General features: G+C 38.2%; 1 long non-coding RNA gene across 1 annotated transcript; it reads left to right on the plus strand.

Annotated features, from left to right (window-relative positions):
* Positions 1-20,910: 20,910 nt before the first annotated feature.
* LOC139798516 (uncharacterized) lies at positions 20,911-22,596 on the plus strand. Its single transcript, XR_011726840.1, has 2 exons — positions 20,911-21,250; positions 21,463-22,596. It is a non-coding gene; the product is annotated as an uncharacterized lncRNA (long non-coding RNA).
* The last annotated feature ends 634 nt before the right edge of the window (positions 22,597-23,230 follow it).

Raw genomic sequence — 23,230 nt, forward strand, 5'->3', positions numbered from 1 at the left:
GACGGCAGGTATGAAGGAAATGCCATGTCACAAGGCTGCCAAAAGTAAACCTACCTACTTAAACCTTTGCTCAGACTTTTTTTTTTTTTTTCTCTCATAGTCTCTGGCCAAAACAGAATTTAGTGGGTTTCTACAAAGTTAACTGGGAATTGTGTTGCACTGAGCAGAAAAGCTGTGCCAGTAAAAAGAGGAACTCACAAGGGTGAAGAAAACAGCTTGAAGAGCTTATTTATCTCCCTGCACAAAAAGGAAAAAAATGAGTATCATATTGTAGCAGCAACCATATTTGCTCACTACCTTCTTCTGAGGCAACAGTGTCATTGTCTCACTTGGAGACAGAGTAAGAGTGAATTTTGGATCTTCCAGTGATAGTGATTTATTTAACAGAGAACACCAGCACTTCTTAGCTTGATATAGCCTGTTGAAATCACCTTAAAAAATTACTCTGTAAGAGATGAAGAAACACCAGCTATCTTTTTGTATATATTTGTCTTGTGACATGGTGACACGGGTCACATGGGTCTTCCTAATCCACCCCCTCTTTTATTTAGTGTCCCCTAAAAGCACAGGTTAGCTCCATTTCATAATCTGTCACATGTTGGTGTCAAAGTTTCAAGAATTTAAACCTTAATCTGAGGGCAAGGTGGAATGATTTAATGTTTAAGTAGACCTCAACAATCAAGTATTATGAACCAGGGGGAATTAATAAGGAAATGCACTTCGTGCACAGTGCTGCTGAGTTGCTGTTAAAGGTTAAAATGACTGAAGCTTGACAGCAACCTGAGAAATACCCTTCTTTATTCTTTTTCTAAGAGCACTTATTCTAAGAACACCTCTTTATGAAACTTCCCAGCCAGTCATATTGATTCTACTGCTGCAGCTCACTGCCCAGATCTGCTGCTTTTGCACTTCTTCAGTAGCAGGGTCAGCCTGGCTGTATGTAAGTATGTATCAGAGTTATTTCCACATCATCTTACCTGCTGCTTTAAAATAAAATGGTTTTGCAACCGCTGCGCTATGATCAACAAAGCATTCTTCACTGAGCTGCTGAATATGTAAATAAGGTGTTACCTTTGAATTTTTCAACTTTCTTCCAAATTTTTTAGGTGTCTGACGATAAAACAAACAGGGCCTGATGTGGACTCACCCTTTGAGATTGAACAACTTATGTGGTCATGAAAAAATAAATTGCAATGAAACTAAATTAATCCTATTTATAAAGTTGTGTCCAGTTCTGGGCCCCCCAGTTTAGGAAGGATATCAAGGTCCTGGAGCAGGTCCAAAGGAGGGCAACTAGGCTGGTGAAGGGACTCGAGCACAGATCCTATGAGGAGAGGCTGAGGGAGCTGGGGCTGTTCAGCCTGGAGAAGAGGAGGCTCAGGGGAGACCTCATCACTCTCTACAACTCCCTGAAAGGAGGTTGGAGCCAGGTGGGGGTCGGTCTCTTTTCCCAGGCAACTCTCAGCAAGACAAGAGGGCACAAGAGGTCTCAAGTTGTGCCAGGGGAGGTTTAGGCTGGACATTAGAAAGAATTTCTTTACAGAGAGGGTGATCAGACATTGGAATGGGCTGCCCAGGGAAGTAGTGGATTCTCCATCCCTGGAGATATTTAAAAAGAGACTGGATGTGGCACTCAGTGCCATGGGCTGGGAACTGCAGCGGGAGTGGATCAAGGGTTGGACTTGATGATCTCTGAGGTCCCTTCCAACCCAGCCAATTCTATGATTCTATGATACAAGCAGCAGATGATCAAGTCCTATAGCCCCTTTGCTAGTCTACCACAAGGAAACAACTTGGTTGTTCTGGCCGACTAAATCTTTGTCAGTCAGCTCCCTTCCTTATACTTGCTATACTAGTTTGTCTGCTAATTTACAAACAGTCAGTATAAAGAAAAGAGTTTGTTATGTTATGTTATGTTATGTTATGTTATGTTATGTTATGTTATGTTATGTTTAGGATTGTTCAAAACCAGACAGCAAATATGTCCCTGGAAATATGTCCCAGCAAATATGAACTCTGGAGAAGCAGCTACTTTGCTGGAAGCCTGACTGACAGACAATTGCAATAAACCAAGCACTATGCTTATGAGGAGGATGTCTTGCAGTTGGAAGGTCAGCATGGGACAAGTAAGATCACAGGATGACCAAAATGTACAGTTTGAGATGTTTTCATATCATGTCCAGCAAACTGAGCTTACCACAGAATAGATGTAGTTGTCAACAACTAACAGGCAATTAGAAGAGGCTTGCTGCAATGATAGTCTTCCTAGTAAAACAAAGTAGACAAACTACTACTACTACTACATTCTTTATATACCTACAGCATCAGTCAACAAACAGCTCTTGTGTCCTTGCAGCAATATTTTGTAAGCTTGTCTAGGCAGGGAACATGTGTTTATGTACATGTTGATAAAGACACCCTGAATGACCTCCCCTCAGCAGCCACGCTAATGTTTTTATAAAACAAAAAACAAAATAATTTGTATGCATCCAGATGGCAATGTCATGTAAGCAATTCTCCAGAGCAGAGACTAAACTCCATGGGGTACAAGATACACAGCTGTGCATTGGGAGAGTGGTGATGTTATTCTATGCTGTGTTAGGAAACAATTTTGTCTAGAGGCTTCACGTGTCCTTTGAGCAACAAAGGTCTGGAGACAGATCCTTGAAACATGTCATGTTTCATATCTCTGGGCACCGTTTCTGCAGTTTGGTTAAATCTTACTAGCCTTAGGAAAGGGTATGTTCTGATATTCCAGTAGCATCTCTCAGTTGCTGAAGCAATCACCCAGATGTTGCTGAAACATCTACTCTAAGAAGCCTGTATCTTTTGAATCTCCTGTTAGATGGAATACCTGCCCAAAAAGCTTCTAGTGTCACAGAAGTGATGAGTAACAAAGCATAGCCTCTTCTTCATGAAGTGAGAAATCTAGGCAGTAACCAACAGGTCAGTGGATGGTTTCTGAACAAAATCCCAAGATGCTTGCTAAAAGCAGTGCTGTTCCAGTTCTCCATAATACATTTTTGATATAGCGTGATAACAGCCATGTTTTTTCAAGTACCTAAGGATAGTCCACAATCAGAACTGCATGTACCACACCTCTTAGTCACTTTTCACTTCTTACTTGCTCATACAAAGTCAAGCAAAACTGAACACATATTATGCAACGTGTTGTTGCATCACACAACTCTATATAGGAATGTAGCTTGTATTTGCAGGGGAAAAAAAAACCAAACAAAAAACAAAACGGTGTTCAAAATAACAAGACTTCACAATAGATACATAGGAATGCATTCACACCTGCCCTGTACTGTGTCAGGGACACAGTTTACTCCAGAGTAGATGTGATCTACATAAAAAACAGTGGAGGTAGCTCCTTGGTGGAAATGCTGAGCACAAGACACATTTAATTGCCTTGTGGAACCTATAGTTTACTGTGACATGTTATGCACATAAATGAGGATGCAGGAAGAATGTTATTCTTTACCTGCTAAGATTACTGATATTCCAGTTGTGAGCCTTTTTAAGTGACTGTCTTCTTTCTTTCTTCTCTTCATTCTCGATGTAGAATATTGCCTACAAATTATGCTGAGGAATTGATTGTAGGAGTATTCATTCTTCATTGTTAGTTCTGATTCTTCTTACTCATCATCTGCCACTGGCCCCTGCTCTTTTCAAGCTCAAAAAGTACACAGATGTGAATTAGCTTACATCCTTTTAAATAGAAGAAGCCAATTCAGACAGTGACCACACAAGAACAGATCACAAATAGTTCACTAAGTTAGACTTCAGTAAATTAGACCTTCATAATGTTCAGTTTTACATCAGTGACAACCCTTAGATCTCACAGCTCATGAATGGGCAGGGGTGAAATGTGAGCATTTAGCCATTGGAAACTGGTTTGACAAGCAAAAGGAAATTAAAAAATGTAACTACAGAAACCACAATGTTCCCAGCATTTTACTCATTGCTAGTTCTGCACAAGGACACAAAGTGTTAGCAATAAGTTGCTTGGCAGGCAATTGTTTATGAAGCTGGGGCCAACGTTAATAAGGACCATGTAGGATGTATTTTGCAATGTATTTAAGCAAGATGCTTAGAGGACATCTTCAAGGCTGTTGATAACTCTGTTTGCTGTGCCATTATGTATTCCATTATGTATTGCCATGTATATATACATGTTATATGCATATAACTTCTTGCAACTAAGGAACGAAATCAGTGATTAAAATATAATGCAACTATGCTCTACTCGGAATCAGAATAGTTTAAATTCTGATAGCAGAAAGAAATGGACTTCTAGCACGAACAATGTGAGAAACCGTGTTCTTGTACAATTATTTTTGCTGCCCTCAACACTACAAGTGGTACAACACTGTCATGACTTGCAGTTTGAGACACGTGCAGAGTGCACCACTGTGACATTAGAATAAAATAATTTAAAAGAAAGAAAACAAAACAAAAAAAAAATCAACAGCGGAGGGGATAGGGGAGCGGGGGGAAGAACCAGCTCTGCTACATGGTCAGCTCAATAGTGCCACCTGCTGAGAAAAAGTTCAAGGCATTTGTGCCTCCAACAGACAGTACGTCTCGTTTTACACCGTCTGCACCGCTCGTGATCGATCTTTTCACGGTTCGGCTTTTTCACAGTCCCTGGCCCGTTTTCATTCCCCTTTAGAGGTGGTCAAACACAGGGGAGGACAACGTCTGTCTGGCAGTTCTACGGAAAGTCAGTCCCAGCTGAGGCACAACTGAGCTGTGGATTTAGGTGACACTTAACCACCTGTCTCTTCCTCGTGTTGCAACAGTGTTTTAAAGGATCTATCTTCACACCAAACTTTATTTGTTCTTAATATAGTGTAATTTCTTAGCTGGGTAAGGATTTTGTCATCCCACAGAGGAAAATGCTAGCAGCTCAAGCAGTAGATGCTCTTTTCCTTTGTTACAGCTCAGGGAAGTTATTTCAGAGATACAACCACAGCACACATGAAGGTAAGGAAAAGAAGATAAACAGACATAAAACGTAGCTTCCCCTGTCAAGCTCATAACACTGAAGACACTACATATCTTCTGTAAGTGAATGCTCATGTTATCACCTCAAAAGATCTCTATCTGTGTCAACCCTGCTCAGCTTCTACACCAGTGAACACAGCCTTCCTGTTAAACCTCAGAACAGAATTCTTAAAGGCAAGGTCATGCCCCAGTAAAGGGCAAACACTGAGCTTAAGATCTAAATCCTCTTCGGGGTTGGACTTTTTTCACCATGGTTCTGTGGACACACAGTAACAGGGAATGATGTTTTCAAGCACCTGAAAGGAGTCCAACCACCAGAAATCTTGCATGCCTCCAGAGAACAGGCACTACTGTTTGTTTGTAGGACATATACACTGCTGTCCTTACATGCATATACTTGGCATTATCCTTGATATACATTGCCCTGGAACAGAGGGGTAATTCAGGAACCTAAAGAACACAGATTTTGATTTTCCTCCCCTCCAACATCTTCTCATGGTTCAGAGTAAAACAAGAGGGGGAAAAAAAAAAAAAAAAAAACCACACCAAAAGCCACAACCCAAAAAGCACAGATCTTTCAAAGTAATGGAACCATAAGCAAGATGGACAAGACTACAGACAGGGTGAGCTGTTTCACAGTTTGTAAATTGTGGAAATGAATCCTGCTAGCAAGTCTAATTCAGAAAATGTTCTGAAGAAAAAAATCCAGTGCAGCTCTAGCAGTCTGCAGTACACAGCCTCTAGAAGTACAACAAGGAGGGACAGGACACCTTTACCCACATATCTGAAAATTAATGTAGTAAAAAAAAAAAAAAAGCAAGAAATTTGCCATAATTTTAAATTATCATCAAATTACAAAAATTAACAAGCCACAGGTGCTTTGATACACCTGATTTGGTTTTATCTGAATTTTCTATCATACATAATCACTAAATAAATTATAGCAGAACACTACATCAAACTTTCTAGTAAAGGTATTTCTGTGGGGTTTTTTTGCTTTCAAATGTTGTGCTCAAAAAATTCCTTCACCAAAAATACTTGTTCCCCTCCCCGACCATGGTGCTTTTAGATTGCTATTGTTTACTATACCATTCAGATAAAAAAAGTGTCTCTGTCCCATAAATACTTGAGTTCTTAAGTGGCAGTCATGTACATCGATGATGCCCACAAGTTCCTAAGTAATTTATCTATAGGAGCGTGCACAAGCCATGGGCACCCCTTCACCTACCAACAATTTCCTGGAAAAAAGCAATTTTTCTTTTTTTGCCTATGATGAAGAATTAATTGCACTCTGAAAAAGAAGATGCCAACTGTGTTAACTATTTATATAATTTCTAAGGTAGAACACTGACCTTCACAGAATTATCCTCATCTTCCAATTTCTTTCATTTGTGTAGCTGTGACATGAACTTTCAGGGCAAACACACAATGTGTGAAAGCTTTCAAGTGTGACATGCAGAACTATTTTCATAAGCATTCTGAAATTTATTATCTCTAGTATGCCATAGAAAATATCCTGTTCTACAAGCAAATTCTGCTAAAGGAGAAAAAGGTCCCGTTTTGCCATCAGTCTGATTGCTTTCACCATATGCAAGCAAATACAATTCTATTTTCCAGAAAGATGAATCTGTTTGTCAGGTGCATGCACTTAATTTTCCCAGACACGTTTCAATCTGTACTAATTCTATCATGATGAAAATTCTGTCAAAATATAATTTCCCCTTTAGTTTCATATGATGAGAAGATTTTCTCATAATTATCACAGGGTGACAGTGTGGGCTGACTTCAGTTTTGCTCATGCAAATGTGCATGTACAAGTGAAGATGTAATACATCCTGAAGTGACCAGCTAGGCAGGTAGCCAATCATTTGTTCTGTAAGATATTATCCTTACTAATAAACCAATCTGTCTATTCAGTTCCACACCAGAGGCAGCCAGAGCAAACCAGTGAATTCTATACCCTGTAAATGTCTGGTGCAGAGGTAAAGGCAGAACCCAGAGAATATAATTTTCCCTGAGATCTAATACATCATATCAGTGGAGTGGCATGTGTTGAAGTTACCTGACATGTGTCCAACCTAGAAAAAAAAACCCTCAAATTTTGGCTTATGTTTCAAGTCAGTATTATTTTTATTCAGGCTGTTAAGGATTCTCCTGCAAGTCAGTTGCATACTTCATCAATGAACCTAAATTTGCTTTTTTTTATTCAATTCATAAGACCTTTAGAGTTACATAATATTTTTAAGCTAGAAATGGAGAAGAGAAAAAAGGGAATCATATCCAAAGAAATGAGGACCAATGTCTCAAACAGAAAAATCACATAAAATAGTTCCTCAGTCATTTCTTCTGATCAGGACTTTGTTTTTCCTTCTAATTCAGTAGAATATGAATTTGTTTGAGTTCAGCTTCATTTAAACTTCAGGCCTCGTTGCCAAAACAATGGCAGAGTGCATTTCTTAAGCCTTTTGGTTTTGTAAAGATTTTTCTGTTGATAGGAATTTATGTGAAATATTGCAAAGAAAACTCTCAATCATTTTTCAAGATAACTTGTTCCTGCCTCTGGATAGTTCTGGCAAAAGGACTAAAAAGCTTCTCCCTACAGAAATTTAGCTCTCTGTGTTGGTCAGCAGCCTGATGAAAACAGGCATGGAAGTGTCTGTTTTTATTAAGAACTTATTTAGATTTCCAAGAGAACACAAAAAAAAAACCATAATAAAGCCATGCCAGTGCTATTTATATAACAATAATGCCTTGAAATTCAGATGAATGTTCTAACACAGAACAGCTGTGTACAGACATCCAGAAGGACCCTGCACAGGTGAGCATCCAGAGAGGCACTCAGCACCAGCCTCCTTGTCCTTTCACACTGTGTGCTTATACCTGTTAGTATTATTCCAACTCTAGAAATAGAACCAAGCCATGGAATGAGAGGATTTTGCCAGAGGAATCAAACTTTTGATTACAACCCAAACAAAGGCTAAGCTTACTAAATTAGATTCCAGTTCAATTTCATCACCTGAAGTCTTATGCACAGCAGTTGGATATGGGAAAAATGCACCTTCTGACAAAATTCTGTGCCTACTTTTCAGAAAGCTGTCTGTACTACCTATCCAGGGATGGCTATTCCTGTTCATGTCCTTGGCTCAATCTAATTAAGAGATAAATTGTTCCCAAAATATTATTTTGACCTCTTGTCCTTCATTTTATCCTACATCAGGTCACAATTATACAAACCATGGCTAAAAAGTCAACTTGCTTTCACATGCAGCCTTTTTAAATATCCACCTATAACATTTTCCTATGAGCTGTTTCTGATCAGATGGCAACCTCATGGGCAACAACAAAGCACTGAAATATTTAAATAATAATGGATGAAGAGACCAAAACTATATATCCTCTCCAAACAACAGCAAAACCAGCTCTTTTTGGTATACATATCAACTCAGATACTCTTCACCCAAAAAATCCAGATCCAACCCAAAACTCTTTACAGCAGGAAAACTCACTAAAATTCTCCATCATCTCCTATTCCCAAGGCTGAAAAGAACATACACATTAATATCCATTGATCAGCAAAGTCACTTTGTGCAAAGAAAAGTGAACAGACATTTGCAGACATTGAGAATATTTTTGTTTGGTAATAAGAGCTTTCAAATGTGAGGTTTCCCTGTAGAACTTCAATAGAGAACAATAAATGTTGTTTGATCTGATCTCAGGATTTTAACTGGTGTATTTACCCTTGTTATGAAACTCGATATGATTTTAAAATTAATATATATATATAACCCGTATTATATATATAGATATATATCTATAGATATATATAGATATAGATAACTCATATATTTTAAAAATATTAATCTAAAGACCCCCAGCTCTGGCCTTACTGCTGTTTTGGGGAATTTTTTAATTGGCTTCTGTAAGGACTGGGTTTGCTCTAAATTTTATCAATAATTTTACAGTCATTTTTGTCCCATCACCACAAATGCTGCAAGGCTCCCTCACAGCCAAATGTCCTGAATAATATTAGACTAGAATATAGATTTTTAAACTGTGGTGAATAAATGAAATTAATATTTGATGGAAAAAAGCTAGAATGTTCTCAGACTAACTCATTAAGAAGGATATGTCTCCAGAGCTTACACACGGTGTGCTAGAAAAGAGGCATGAACAATACTAGTTAAGAGAGTTAGATACTAGTTCAGAGATGAGTCAGGATAAGAGCAGCAGGATATATAGTCTTGAAGACTTGCTGCTTCTGCTTACCCACTCACAGTAAGAGGACAGAACAGTAATAACCCACTTCTTAGTTGATGTCTCTCCAGATCTTCTTGAGGAACCTAATCAGGAACATGCATGCACTAGAAACTTCACATACAACACACAGCATTCCCCCTGCACACATTGGTCAACATACCTGCATTATAATCAGCTGTTAAACACTGCTTCCACTATTTCCAAAACTACATGACCTGCTCTTTTGACAGGCCTGTAATCTGCACAAATATGCAAACAGGAGTCATTGCTCAGCATCTTTGTAATACAACTTTTGCTTCGGCACTGTGTGAAGGAGACATTTGCCCCATCAATGTTATGCCATGGCATTCCAAGCCAGAAATTATGGAAGAAAGGAAATAAAACAAGGAATATATCAATATATGCATATATCAAGATATGCAACGATCAAAAATTAACATTACAAAATGGATTCCCCTCCACAAAACCGAATGTGAGAAACCACTGCAATATATGAGGGACATCTCATACAATACAAGGTTTCTTCTTGCAAGCTACTGTTGACTTTGCATGTGGAACTTCTGTTTCAAGTTTCCCCATTCCTGATCTCAGTACAGACCATCATCAGTCTCCCAAACTTCTTTAGGAAGGTATTTTTTTCTTACATTTAAATCAAACTACTATGAAGGTTTGGGGCTTTTCTCTTATACTGAAAACAGTAATCTGTTAATGTTTGCTGTATCTTCAAGATTGTAACTTTGTTCTTGTTGAGCTGCTAAAATAAACAGTATTGACTAACTGCTATTTAGACTATTTTTCCTTTATGTTTGCAAGGTGTTCTCTGAAGTGCAGCATTTATTATCTAAAATGCACAAAATCTTTCCTTATTTTGCTGGGTGCTAACAGTAGACAAGAGACTGGAAGAGTCCTCTATGGATGGTCAGTATGAAATTATATTCCTAGAGAACTGAGTAAGGGTCTTGACCCTTAACCATGGGTATTACAGCCAGGTAAAATAGAGAAAAATCACTTGATTACTCCAGTCATGTTCCAGTCCCATCAGAAGCAGCATGAAGCTCTCTCTATGACAACTGTGCTGCAGTAGTATGAACCACATAATAGTTGCTTGTTGGCATTTGCTTGATGAATATGAGAATGCAAATACCCAGGTACCACTATTAACTATTTCAAGTATCAGTAGATGCATGGCACTGAGAACTTCCAAGGAACTTAGCACTCATAATGAATTTAGTACATAAGAAAAATATGCTGAGCTCCTCAAGGTATCCTTCTAGGTAATATACGGTTTCATTCCAGTGCTTTCACATGATACAGTCTTCTTGGATGCTCTTTTCTTTTTCCTCTTTATCCCAAATACTTACCAGATACTTAGAATAGTTAAAAGCTTGTTTTTTGGTTTTCTTTTTTCCTTCAAAAAAACCACAGATTTTGCTAGAAGCATCAAATAACCTTGGCACTACTTTCCACCTTTCCACTTAGGGACAACTAGATTCATAGTTATGAAAAATAAATGAATATTTAAAAATCTCCTAAGAATAACAGCAATTACAATAATAGCATGAAGAAGTCATTTTAAGCCCTTTTACAGTGTTAGGCCTTCAAATCAGCCTCTAAAATGCAATGCTAGTAAATGACTGAAATTAACACACAGACTCCTGAGACTTTGGTCAATAAAGACATATACTGCAGAACAACTACACCAGACCTTTTCAGCTCATATTATCCATGTTGTGATGAGAAAGAAATAAGTCATCCTGTAAAATTGTATTCTTACAGCTTCTACTAGGAGCTCTAAAGAATGCACATAATGCTTTCTATCCCACATCTCCATCATGAAGAGAGTCCTCTAGTGAAAATGTGGAAATTAATGATCATATTGATCTACTTTCCCTAAAGCCATGTTAATGTTTCAGGGAATAGCAGCTTTTGACTTCAGCTAAAAAAAAAAAAAAAAAAAAAAAAAGTTGTCTTCAGTACAACTATGCTCTTGCACAAACCTTTGTAGAAGCACGTTCAGTTTTACAAATTTTAATTTCAAGGCCTAATGAACATGTTGAAGTCTCAGGCAATAAAATGTATCACAGCTTGAATGTGTTGTTCTTCTTTTTCAATACATAAAAAAAATGTTTGCTCCTTAGCTTTCAGATACACGAACCCCTAGGGGCTAGAAGAACCAGTTATTGTAGCTGTAAACATTTATTCTATTAAAGAATTTCTGAAACATTGGAAAGATTTTCTGAAAGTTAGCAGTGTAATGAAGGACTACGTATTGGGAGACTGGAATCGGCTTTGGAATGCTTGAGTTGAAAAACACAGGCTTGGGAAAAAATATTGAATCCTCAAAACATTCTGTGCTTAGTATTAGAAGCCAAAATGGAGCCTTTGATGTGTAAATCAGTATTTACACCTAAAGCACTGGGCTATTATTATCTTGCTTTACTTTCTTAATTCAGTTCTACTGATTGAGAATTCTGAAAGAAAAATAACACATTATAACTGAACTACTATTGAAAGGCATGATTATCCACTTTTAAGTTTGTTTTAACTGCTACTTAATGTTCATTAATTATTTTCATGTTTAAAAGGCTTTTTCCCCCTTTTAATGTTAAAACTTTATTCCCACATAAACCAAGGGATGAAAATCCATGGGAGAAATCCTCAGCTGGTGTACAAGGATACAGTTAATTCAACTGACTGTACTTAAGTTGATGACTTGAAGAAAAGGCCTGATAGGAGAATAAACCAGAAATAAACACATCCCCACACACAATCACCAAAAAACAAATCTATTTCTGACACCTTCATCCAGTATTGGTAGCACAACGAGACTACACCGTACATTAGGAAGATGAGTTCATTACACAAATTCTGTTTCTTTGAATACAGAAGAAAATGAAGGTAGGCACAGAAAAGCTTATATCAAAGATACTCAAAAGCCTCCTAATTATTAAGCAGCAGCCTGATGCAGGAGAGTGAAATTCAAGTTCTTGTTTTAAGCCAGCCCTCCATTGTAATCATGGAGCTGACTATTTTCAATGGTCATCACAATTGGGAAACTGGTAATCTCTCTTTCAAATTTTTAATGTAACATTGAAATACTGAAATGAATTTGAGCTATCAAAACAAACCCCCTATTTTTAGTCCAACATATTCTTCATGACAAAAATAGGTTCCCTAATAACACTTGCCCAGAGACCTCGAAAGCTTACACAGTTGAAAGGACAACTTTGATAATGTAGAAGCAAAAATAGCAGCAAATCATGAAAAACGGACAAGAATTTTAGCATGGCTCCTAGATGAATTACAGCCTAGGGACTTGACAGCAGGGATTGATTTTCTTCCCACTTCCTTTCAGTTTGTGAAGCTTTTTACCTGGCACTGAATTTTCTCATTAAAGGCGAGAGAGAATGAAGAAAGGTCCTAAATTTTTATCAGCCAATAGAGATGCCAATGGACTGATAGAGCATAATGGCACTTATCATCCCTTTCACCTGAGCAGCAGGGCCCTAGCAACTGTTTTCATCCAATTGTTCCACATCCATTGGAGGGTGAGTCAGCCAGAAAGAGCCAATGTATTTCTTAGAATTTTTCTCCTTTTTGTTTCTGCACAACCAACCAATCTCTGAATGTCGTTTGATGAGACGCAGCATTTAGTGTTTTGGAAACATAGCCCATTTCTCAAAAGATTGTGATGGGCCAGATAGGAGGCTCTCAATTAGGCTGGCTCACAGCATTGCATTTGTACACTATATTTAGCATATATAAAATGTATTGAAAATTGTTTGGAGACCATCAATTGAGCATTATTGTTGAGAACCATATTCCAGACCCTTGATTTCCCCTAGAAGCTCTAAACAAGAACCGTTGAGAAGCATTTTATCAAATAACAAAGGAAGAAAGATTGTTCAAAAATTACTAACGATTTTGGATGCCTCAATTTTTTGCCCGAGTTCCTTCAAAAGGGATTTTTAGACAAAGCAATAGCAAATATAAAACCTTACAAAATGGCTTTAACCAACAAAACAAGACAATACAAAACCACTCATCACATTTGTAAAAGTTGGGCTGTAGTATGTTGCCAACCAAGACTGTCCTTTAAATGTATACCTACAGACAAATACAAGAATTGTAGAATGCTGTCTGCCAAGATAATCAGCCCTGTCTGTTGTATTTCTTGGAAGAGCATATAATTATCCTAGTTCATAAATGGCTGTTGTTTTTACAAAACAAGTCAATTTTTGTCTCGTTCTCTGGCTTTAATTTCAAAGGCATAGCACCACATGGAAGACAAAACACCAAATAGTATTAAAATATTTATTTTAAAAGACCGTATTATCTGCTTGTCTCCCAAGTGGAAGGGTGATGAGAAAGTGAATTCACAGACATTTCAATACTCAGGACTTTTGCAGGACCACTGACACACTAGCTAAGGAGAATTTTATGCCTGTTCCAATTTTAGTGTGTGCTAAGTTGGCTCAGACTGCTAAACACTGAGAAGGGTTTAACTTTGAATGTCTAGACAAAACCAGAATGTAATCGACTTGACTCCACGCCTGTCAAAACTACTTTCATTATAGATTTATGATGAATTATGCACCCTTGTTGAATCTTGGCAGAATATTGCAGCAGGGGGTTCCCTATCTTTTCAGAAAGGCTCTATTCTAATATATGTATTTTACAAAAACAAGTCTGTTACAAGGGGAAGCTACAGTCACTCAGAGATCTCTTATTATACCAAAACCAAACTGGAAAACACTGATCTGGCAGCCTGGTTCAACAAAATACTGTTTAAAAAGATTTAGCAACTACCCAAAGTATTGGGGTTGTGTAAGCAGGACAATCCCAATTCAGCAGGCTTGTCCTAGTGACTAAAACTCTTGAACATTTGAATAAATACTAACATAATCAAAAATGTTTTTTTAGAAAAAGGATAAAGCCTGTAAGAAATGTCATAACTGAGTTCAGTACAATGCTGTTGTACTATGCAAGTTGAAATCAAGTAGTATATTGATACACTTTAAAAAAAAAAAGATTAAAAGGAAAGAAGAAGCAAGATATGCTGAACTTCTGAGGGAGTCAGCATTTAAGAGCTCTTCTCTTTACATCAGTTTTAAGGGGGTTTTAATTACCTTGCTCTTTCTTGGGCAGTGCACACTTTTTCACAAACTCAGTGTACTGTTTGTGTAACATTAAAAGAAACTCTCGGCAGAGAAAACATTTTCCACGTAAGTACTTAGTGTTTGGCTTTAAGTTGTTCCACCATTAACTTATTGCTGTTGTGGACCTTCACTGGAATGCAGCCCATCAGGTTAAAAAATGCACTTTCCAATTCTGTCTCCAGCCCACATTCAACTGCCTTGATCTACAGGTTTCAGAAACACAGTTTTCATGGCAAGGCACCATGACACTTTTCCCAGTATAACATCTCCCCCTGCACAGCCACTCAGGAGCTTCTGAACAGTAAAGATCTGTGTTGGCTGTGTGCCAGTCTTCTGAATAGGGATGAATTTTCCTCTGGTTAGAAAACAGGACTAGACAACGTTGAGAGAAGAAAACCATCTAGATCCCTATGCAGGGAGTGAACTGAAGCTGAAGATTTTGTTCTTTAGAGTCACAACACCCAAGGCACAGACTAGGAAAAAAGCTTGACATGTGTTTACTTGCTTTTAACTTAGAGGAGCTGTTGTGATGATTACCAAACCTTAGAGTCCAAATTTTACATCTTAAAGGTCTGCTTTCCATATCTCAAAGTGTGTCTACATCATCCTCTGGAGCTTGCACACTCTCTCTCCCTTTTGGATGGTGTTATTCAAGTAAATTCAGCCCTACCTGTTTCAAGATCTTCTCAAGTGTTAAATGAGGCATACAACTGCAATCTAATCTGTACTCCAAGCAGAAAGTGCTTTAAGGTTAAGCTATGCAGTTCACTAACTGTCAGCGTTTCTGACTCTTCCATTATGGACCATGATTGGCAGTTTAGAAGGAAGAAGAAACTAGATAAAGAATCACAAAATACTTTCAAGGAAACACATTTGACAAAGAAAAGACAGGCAAGCAGTCCAGACTTCAGTGAAGTCAGCTAGAGGTCTACTAACTTCTGTCATGAGTGAGCAGTATCCTATAAAACAGAATGTAAGCATTTGAAACTGCTACTCTTTACTCTGATTTTAAAATGGTCAGGTCTTTGAGAATTACTCTGACACACATTTGTGTCTGTTTTTCTCAGACTAGATCATTTCTGGAAGTCAAATCTACCCAATTTTGATTTAAAAATGTGAGAGCTTTCTCCTTTCAAAAAAGCTCTATTTGAAGAACTAGTACTGCATGCTACTGAAAGATTTTTAACTTGCAAGCAAAAATATCTAAGGCATAGCAGATACATTTTACAAGACCATTTTTATTGTTTAGGGGAAAAAATTTAAAGATCCACTTATTTCTTGATCAACTTTTTCTATTTTTTTAATATTAATAATATTCTAATACATCAGAAATTATTGACTGGCTTTCAATCAGATACATGGACTTGCCCTTGTGAATCATTTATTCAAGGTCAGCTCAGTTTAGGCTGTTGAGTTATAGGAGTGAATGTAAAATTAGCTGTTCTTGCATTAATGGGATTACCAGTAAACAGCAACCTAATTGCCAGTTAGAAATCTCAGCAGCTGGGTCAAAAACCTAGAGTCAAACTCATCCTCTCAGCCCTGAAGTCTATAGAACCAAGATGAATCCTAATGTGTGTTCAATCCCACACTACCACTATGCTGCCATATTCTGTCTTTACATTGCCACATTTTCTCTGACTGCATAAAATTGTCATAGTATTTTTTCCACTGATGTGTTCTCTTTCTCTGCTTTTCATACGGGTCTAACTCCTCTGAGGATGGAATGGGAATTTTAAAAGTTGACTTATGTTGAAAGTAATAGTAGCTTAGGGCCTACTGAGTTACAATTTCACACTAGTAACACCAGAGAGGTGGCTGTCCACTCCACATAAAACAGAGAGCTTTTGAAGAATGTGTAAATGAATAAGGTAACTAAAGACAAGTCAAGGACCAAAACACTCAAGATTAATTTGATAATGTTCAAGTTAGTAGCCAAAACAAAGCAGTTTCAAAAACAGTAACAGACTTTCCTCCAGAAAATTAATGATATCTGAACACATACTACAGGATTTTTTTATCTATTAGAGTGACAAAAGATGGGGAATTAAAAACATCTTTAAATGGTTTCATTGAAAACACTATTAAGTTGAAGTTTCTAAACCTCTACTCAAGTTCATGAGGCATGCAAAAAAAACAATGAACTCTCCTGCATTAAACTATGTTCATTAATGCTGGTGGGATTGCTACAAGACAAAAGGTTTGTAAGGATATCAATTTGAAAGTATTACAACTGGCTTTTTACTGAATATCAGTGCCATTTTATTGATAAGGAGAGATTTACTCACTGTTTACCACTGACACTTTGCGAAGTTGCTCTGTACTCCAAAATGATTTCCTACTACACAGGTTTCATTTTTTAAGCTGAGATCCAGAGGGAAAAGTAGGCATTTAGCAAAGCATGACATTTTGATGTATTCTGAAGAGTTTGAAAAGACTTATCATCCAAAGTAACAGAATAGATTAAAAGGACATTTCATTAGAGATTGTGTGTTCTTAAAAAATTCCTGTTTTTATATGAAGCACAAGAGTGCAGACACTCATGCAAAATTATTTAATCTTATTCCTAAAAAGGTCTTCTTTTGAGATTTACCATTCTTTACATATCTTCTTGTATCAGACATTTAACAAGTTGGAAAACTAATATAAAAGCAGACTTCTGTGAATTTCCAGCAGTTTTGGATCAGAAGGCAGCAACAGAGATTTTAGAACTTTGTTCAAAACTCATAAGAATCAGGAATTTAGGAGAACCTAGGGGAGACTAGAAGCACTGAGATTTTTTAAACCTCAAAAGAGTTCTGGAACTGTTATGGATAAAACAAGAATGAATATGGTTTGCCGAAAATGGTTTTCCTTTGTTTAACTGAATTGTTTACCTGAGTTTTTCTTCGCTACTTTTTCTACAATTAAAAATACATTTTTTCTACAATAAGTGTTCTGGAACACTTGTCAAAGAAAAAAGGATGAGGGAGAAAACATGATCCACTGACTACTTTTGTAGATTTCAGATTACCAGTGATGAGAGACTCTCATACTGTGTATCTAAATAGATTGACAAGAGAGGACAGTATTTTCTGTGCTTCTGCCTAGGCACCAAATTTATTATTTTGCATCTATACTGAATCATAACTTTTCCAATGTGTTGAACATTTATTGTACATATAAGGTTATATCTGAGATTTTTCAAGTTTGACCACTCTTGTGGTGCCAAAATGTGAATCTGGACATGCAAATAGGACCCTTTGCTTTTTTCTTTTTTTTCTTTTAAACATAGTATAATGTAATAATACACATACTTCTTTAGGAAGTAAAATAGTACAAAAAAACAATCAACAGATGTCAATTTCACACAAGTCTGTAGCCTGAGAGAAGAGATTATTGTCAAGGAAGTTAATAGCATTGGTCTATTAGCCTTCCTGAGACAGGACATCACTCAGATGCTAATATAAATTCATTGGGTAGACAGGTACCTTTTGCAATATTTATTCATTTTCCTGCTGTCAGAAGTTACAAATTGTTTCCTTACATTCTTTGGTTAGAAATGAACAACTAGGCTGCTTTTTTACTTGCTTCTTTTTTGTTTGTTTGTTTATTTTTTTAATACACCTCCCAGACACTTTCTCAGTCATATCAATAGCTGTTACTCAACAACAGATTTATCAGACTTGCAACAACAGCAATCACTGTAAATTATAATACTTTAAGAAGAGACTCCATCAGCTTAGGCTAAAATGAAGCCTTCAACAAGTCCCCTGCTATTTCATCAAACAGTTTTTAAAATAATCAACAACAAAACAACTCAACAATGAAAATATCTCTACAGCTCTGCTACATTCAAATTAAGAACTTTCATACTGCAGAAATTAAACATGGCCAAGAATTCCTATTTGACTTCTGTAAAATAGTTTTCAGCCTTTTTGAATAGAACTTATGTCCACATTCAAACCTAATGAATCCCAGCATCTCTTCTGTAATCTAAAATTAAAAAAAAAAATTTAAAAGCCAGCCAAAACTGTATAGCAAAATCTTTATTGAAAGATGAGCTCCAGGAATGACAATCTGAAAGAAATTCAAAACCATGCAGGATAGATCTCCAAAGGCATTGGTTAGACCAATAAATGGTCTGCCATAGGGTGGGATGACGAAGGAAAAACAAAAATTTCCAGATGCTGAAGGATTAGAGAAACTTGAGGAAAAACTCCACACAAGTCCAGAGGAAAACATCCTATAAATTTTAGTACAAACATGACCTCAAATGGCCCCCTTAAAACCCAAAATTATTTAATGATTCTATATTTCTTCCATTCTAAATTAAAAGCAGCTTCCTTTCATTGAAGTCATGAAGTGTCTCTTTAACTCACCTTGTGCTGTGGAGACTGAGGGTAGATTATATTCATTGTTTACCTGCTGCTTCTAATCAACTAAAATAATACTATCATATTTTCCCTGTTTGACCCCTAAGTTTGTTGAAAATCAAATTACCATGGAAAATACACACAAAATATTAAATAAGCATAAACATTTCCCTGAACTATTTAAGAAAATGTTGACTTCATTTAGAGGTTCTCTAGTTTGTTCTTCTGTAGTGAAAGGACACTTACTGAGATTACTTTAGAAAAAAAAATCAAACCAGCAATTTCATTGGGAAAAACAGGCACCATTGTATTCTCCTATTTGCAATGTTTCTTATTATGCAAAAGCTTCACTAGATTACATTACCCAGCATTATTTTAGCATGTATTAAATAGTCCCAGTTTTTGAAAGTTTATAGACCATATCAAAGCACAACAAATCAACCAGAACATAGCTGTTTGCCAGTCCATTGCTATTTGAACTTTCTCCACTAGAACAGTTCTAATTTAGACATTTCTTACGTTCACATTTCTAAGTCTTCTAAGAGTTTTCCCTCTCCTGTACCTGAAGTTGTGTGTTTGGTACTATGGAGAAACGTGTTAGTCGTAAGATTTAAATTTACAATTTTAGAGACTGATACACTTTGTTGAATAAAAACAGTTCCATTAAGGGAAACACAAGCTGCCCTGATCATGTGTGCTCTTCATGTGTTATCAGCTGTGCCTGTGAAGGTGAGAAGGCATATTTACCCTCTTCTGCATTCATGGCTTGATGCAACACCCATTGGGAACATTGGAAAACACTTATATTTCTGTAAATTTCCTCGATCCTGAACTAATATTTTAGTTTCTTTTAGTGATTCACACAGATATAAATATGTTGGGCCGTTTTTTAGATTCTTTCTAAAGCACGCTCAAGCTTCAGTCTTGGTTAACAAATCTGGCCAGTGAATGCCTGAGGGAAATTTCCTGGGGGTAACACTAATCACTGTGGGTTTCTGTATTTCAAAAATCAGCCAATACCTTTCCTGCATTCCAGCACCATTGTCATGACAATTCTGGGAATCTGAGTGAAAAAATAATCCAAAAAGATGCATCTTACCTACCAGTCTGCCTCCATCAGGTATAATGTTGAAGAGGGCTCCTTCCCATTGTCTTTGAACACAACATGGCAGCTTCCTTCCTCATGGTCTTCCCACTTCTATTGCCCAGCCACAAGTAGCACAACTAAGTCCTCTTCATCAGATGAAAAGTTCATAAACCAGGATATTTTGGAGTTCCCCCCTGTATGCCACGCACTGACATTTTTATCTTATCAATTTGTAAATTATCTGCTATGGGGAAAAGTTTTTATTTCACTTTGTGCCCTGGTTTGGGTAGGACTCAGTAAATAGGCAGCTTTTAGCAGCTGAAAACTGCTACTGAAAGTTTCATTCACTAAAGCTGCAGGATTAACCCCTCAAACTCCAGCTTCCACTTTGGAGCACTTCATGAGCAAACAGCACGGCAGCTCCATCCCATGTCCTCCTCTACAGCTGCTGTGAATTCCAGCTCCTCCAGCCACCCCAGAAATACCTCAGGACCTCTCATCCCAACACAGGTGACAAGGCTGGGCTAAGGGAACATTTCCTCCATCCAGCTGCCGTTTATCAGAGAATGGAGCCAGGGGAACAGGAGAGGAAAGAGGGTGAAGTCTGTGAAAACTGGTGATAAAGGCAAAACCAGGCAGCAAATCCCTGTCAGTTCTGGCAAATTTGGATCAATTTAATGAACTGCATCCAATGTGGCTGAGGTGTTATTTCTTTAATACTTAGACCAGTTTATCTCCCACTTGCAAAGGGTTCCTTGTGTTTAGAAGCGCTCAGACTTGCCAGATTCGAAGCGTGAAGCGAGCGGCACTTCGGGAATAGAAACGCCCTTTCCCAAACGCACTTGCCAAGACCGCCTGCCGCCGCCGCTCAGAGACAGACAGACAGACAGAGAGACAGAGAGACAGACAGAGAGAGACAGACAGACAGACAGACGCCTGAGGCAGCTGCCAGCCGGTCGCGAGCGCGGCCGTTGAGGCGCGGCCGTTAGGCAGGGTGCGCGCGGGCGCGGCCGTTAGGCGGGGCGCGCGCGGGCGCGGCCGTTAGGCGGGGCGCGCGCGGGCGCGGCCGTTAGGCGGGGCGGTTACCCCGCTACTGGCAGCCGCGGTCTATGGGAAGGCTTTGACTGCCAGGACCTCTCTGGGAGCGCTGTCTCACTCTCTCCTTCCCCAGCCGCAGGCCGGCCCGTGCTTTTAGCCACCGCGTTCCCCAGCTTAGAGCCTGTGCTGGGCAACTGCATTGCGACTGCGGTGGTCCCTCCGCGATCCCTTTGTCAGGAGCGCCGCCCGGCGCTGCCCGCTGCGCCCGGTGACAGCACGGAGAGGCTGCTCCAGCTGGGCGTGAAATTGGATGCTACCTGCAGCGCTAGCCCTGAGCTCAGGTGTCAGGAAAAGGTTTATCTTTCCTCCTCGTCTACTTAAGCTCGAGCTGATTTTTTTCTATTTTATTTTATTTTGGTTGTATGCTTTTTTATTCATCTGCAGTACTGAAAAATAACGCGAAATACCACATAATTAGTTCACGTGGCTTAAAGGACTGCAAAGAAATAATTTCTACAAGGGCATAAAATAGTTTAATTGCTTTTCTGTACAGATGGCTCTTGGACAACATAAAGAGCTGGTGTAGCTGCTCAAGATCCTTAAGCATCGTAATTGGTGATAGAAACAGACTGGGGGGATTTGTGCACTGGAAGACCCAGCAATCCTTCTGTGCTGAGTTCACAGAGAAGACATCTGTACTTCACATCCTGTTCTGAGGTGTGTGCAGTGGTTGATACCATTCCTGCAGTGCTCTGGTATCATTCTGTCAGTATCAGCTCCTCCTGCAGTCTTAGAGAAGGGACCTCAACTCATCACTTCGTTGTACCTCCCTGTGCGTGGTTAATTACTGCATTACCTTGGAGATTTATAAACCACTTCAGGTCCTCCCTGACTTCCCAGATTGTATTGTAGGAGTTAATGTGTTCCCTGCTACATCTCTGTGGAACTGACTTTTACAAGGATACAGCCATCAGCTTCACACCCTACATTTTCCCAGTGTCTCTCACAGCATGTTGCTAATGTTAAATTAAGTTCATTAATGTATTTAATTTTTACTACAGCTGATCACAATGATACCACCATTGTGCAGAGAAAAAGTTATCAAAGAAAAAAAAAACCTGAAAACTTATCCTTCTAGACTTTGAAAACTTCACTTGATATTGAAACAGATAAAGCAACATTAATTCAGTCTCGAGTTGAGCACTCTGTTCCATTAAAATTTCATTGATTTGCTGCTGATACAAAATGAACCACCAAAGACATTGATTAAAAAGCTTTATAAAGGGATATGGCAACTGATCATCAATTACTAAAGTGTAACTCAAAATGAATTTTAGCACCGTGGGCAGGTGCAGACACAGTATTCCAAACACAGTATCAGCCAGCAGGCAGGTTTCTCCTTGGCTGTTGTGAATCTGGTTCATTATTAATAAGTCTAGGGGAGGAGGGAAAAAAAAAAAAAAGCAAAAAAAAAAAAGCCCTGATGCCTCTTAATTTATTTGCAGACTTTGGCCCAGAGTAAAAGCATCCAAGCCTTTTCAAATTACCTTGACTGTCTCCTTGGCAGACAGAATATTTTCAGCCAATTGGATTTTGAACAACTTCCTAGAACAGATGGGTTAGCACTTCAGGACTGTATGTGTGGTGCTGTAGAACAGAATGAATAAAAAATGACCTGGCTGTGAAATCCTTATTGCCCACTTACTTCTTATTGACTTCAACAAATTGTCTAAATGTCTGCTGACCGAGAGGTAAAAGGTATCTGCAACACTTCCACCAAACCACCTTTTTCCTTTGCAATCTGACTCGCTTTTGGGCTGAGGAAGGGGAAGTGGGTTTTTCCTGTAATGGAAATATTTTGAGTTTTCAAAAGTTCTCACACATTCCCCTGACCCCACATCTCCTCAGATAATCAGTGGTCTTGGACAGGGGAGCTGATACCACACTGACCTGGATCTCTGGATGAAGTCAACATTTATAGTCCAGCTGAAGATGAACAACTGGAGCCCAAACTATTAATTTTTGCTGTACAACAATGTTATTCTGTGGGATATTTCTCATTTGCATGCAACTGGTGCATTACAAATATTTCCATTTGGTGTTTGAATGTGTAGTCAGAACTTTGTATTTCTTAATCGGAGACCTTCATCCAGAAAGAGATTTCTATTGTGATCAGTCACAATGATGACTTAGAAAATTACATCCTTCTTACTGCAGAAGTTCATGAATAGGCTTCATCTTTTGCATTACCATAGTGTTGATAGAATGAACCTTTTTCACAGAAACTGGAATAGGAGACCTAATTTCCATTACGTTACTTA

Source organism: Heliangelus exortis, chromosome 7 (genome assembly GCF_036169615.1).
Source record: "Heliangelus exortis chromosome 7, bHelExo1.hap1, whole genome shotgun sequence".
NCBI lineage: Eukaryota > Metazoa > Chordata > Aves > Apodiformes > Trochilidae > Heliangelus > Heliangelus exortis.